The sequence below is a fragment of the Podarcis gaigeae genome, assembly GCF_964106915.1.
Source record: "Podarcis gaigeae genome assembly, chromosome: 8".
NCBI lineage: Eukaryota > Metazoa > Chordata > Lepidosauria > Squamata > Lacertidae > Podarcis > Podarcis gaigeae.
In genome coordinates this window covers 25795074-25797220 of record NC_139684.1, presented here as the reverse complement: position 1 = coordinate 25797220, position 2147 = coordinate 25795074, and the positions used below count along the sequence as shown (strand labels likewise).

The 2147-nt window shown below is 55.3% G+C and overlaps 1 protein-coding gene across 7 annotated transcripts in view; it reads left to right on the top strand.

Annotated features, from left to right (window-relative positions):
• The first annotated feature begins 622 nt into the window (after positions 1-622).
• The window catches only part of LOC310850802 (uncharacterized protein), a 23907-nt gene continuing 22382 nt past the window's right edge, over positions 623-2147 (top strand). For 2 of the 7 annotated variants that reach the window (XM_083752766.1, XM_083752763.1), the window contains exon 1: positions 1420-1523. The gene's annotated coding sequence lies outside the window, so the exon portion shown is untranslated. Of the gene's footprint in view, positions 1241-1368; positions 1528-2147 lie in introns of those variants that run through there. The other 5 variants (XM_083752764.1, XM_083752768.1, XM_083752767.1 and 2 more) reach the window with 5 other exon arrangements.

The following is a 2147-nucleotide window of genomic DNA, read 5'->3' as shown; positions in this document are numbered from 1 at the left end:
GATGGTACCCTGCAGCACCCCACGGTACAACTGCTGCCCTCTCCCAAAATAATCATCATCCAGTGCCAGTGCTATTTGTCTAGGAAAAAAAGAGGTGCTGGAACTCACTTTGAGATGCCTCCTTTGGTAAAGCAAGGACCCTCCTCAATACCCATCTCACAGAGTCAGTTCAGGGAGATTCCACCATCAATGGAATATTTGCTGAGAGATCAAATAAGAATAATAGGGTGGCCAGGGCTTTTATTCAGCCGGAACTCAGTTCCGGTACCTCTCAGGTGGGCACCATTGCTATTATAAGAGAACAAGGGAGGTGTTTCAAGGCGAGTTCTGGCACCTCTTTTTCTTGAAAAACAGCACCACAGGGGGCTCTCCCCTTGTCCTTCTCCCCATAAAGTTCACACATCAGGACATTTCAGGCCTTTAAATTGCCAGGCCTGGACCCAGCCTGAAAAGGGACAAGGTGATCAGTTTCACCCAGGAGTATTTGCAACTGTCTTGCCACTGTCTCTCTTAATTGCCTTTCCCCCATGGAGGGTATTTGTCACAAGCCACTTCCCAGGAGTGGTGGGATCCCCATCTCTTTCAAGAGGTCCAGGACCACTCCCCTCACACCAAGATGTGTTCAGCCACCTCTGAATTACGGATCTAGACAATCTTATATACTGCCCAATTGCAATCGTCTTTAAAGCCATACAAACTTCAGACAAATTCGCTCTGGATCCTGATAGGATGGTAGTTAATAACTCGAACCATACACACATTTTTTTCATCTTTTTTTCTTTTAACCTAAACTAAAACAAGTTTTCTTGCATTTGCTGAAAACCTTTCACAACATCATCCAAGTGACCTCAGCGAGCGTTTTGATTGCAAATATTCTGATCGTTTCTACTTTTAGTTAAGGATTTTTATTTATCTCGCTTGCAGCCTTTATTGGGGGGGGGGGGTTCGTGGAGAAAGGAACCTGGACAGCTCAGTTGGCTAGAGCCTGGTGCTGATCATGCCAAGGTTGCATGTTCGATCCTCTGCAGGGGTTGGACTACATCTTTAAGGATCCCTTCCAACTCTACGACTTGCTTGATTTACGCCTGGCAACGCCTGGGGTCCCTTCGTTCTGATGGGTCTCCTTTGAGTAAATTTAGCTGGCTGCAGCCCCCGCTTCTTCCTCCTCCTCCCCCTCCTCCTCTTGCTTTAATCCTACGCAAGGCCGCTTATCCAGGCGGTCGCCGGGCAGGAGGACGAGGTAGGAGCCGCTGCTGCAGCCGGACCCGCCCGCTTCCCTCCTTCCTTCTTGCGCTCCTTGGGGAGGCCTCCGGGACCGGGGAAGGCGGCGGCCCCCGTGGGTGGGTGGGCAGGGGCTGCGGAGGGGGGGCTCGGCGGGGCCAGGAAGGCGGGGGAGGCGTCGCCCAGCCTCCCTCCCTCCTTTCCTTCCTTCCTCCCATCCGCCTGCGGAGCCGCAGAGCCGCCGCCTCCTGCCCGCCAGAAGGCGGGGCGAGAGCGCCTTGGCCGTGCAGGCAGGCAGGCAGGTAAGTACTTGGGTGGGTGGTTTTGGGGTGGGGGTCTCCCTCGTCCCTTCTCATTCTGGCGTCTTGGATGAGAGGTTGGGAGTGGCCTCCCCCTCCCCAGCAGGTGGAGGAAGGGGCCGGAGGGGCTTCGCCCAACAACAGCCCTGCGAGGTGGTCCCGCCTTCCTCTGCAAGTGCCCGGCGTCCTACAAGGGCGGTGTCCATCACGGCCAAGAGTGGAGACCTGGCGCAGCAACCCGGATGCGGGGCTCCTCTCTGGGCTTTGCAGCAAGGGTAGCTCAGGCCAGGCAGGGGAAGGAGGGACCAGGGTCGCGGCTATGCCTCCTCCAACCATGGCATGCCTGCCAGCTTGCCTTGCCTCGCTGTAATCCTCTGGTCATGTGCAGAGTGCCGCCTCCTCCTCCTCCTAAAAGGGATCAATCTTGCCGTCAGCCTGTCTGCATGCAACCCCCCCCCCAAAAAAAAATTCAACCTCCACGGATCTCCAGGTGAGACCTCGGGAACCTTGGGAAGGGTTGCAGCCAGCAGAGGCCCTTAAAAGGAACAGAGATGCTTCTGGCCATGTGCAAAGTTCCTCCCCCGGGGTGGGGGGTGGGCTGTTGTATATTTTAGCAAAAGAGGGTCC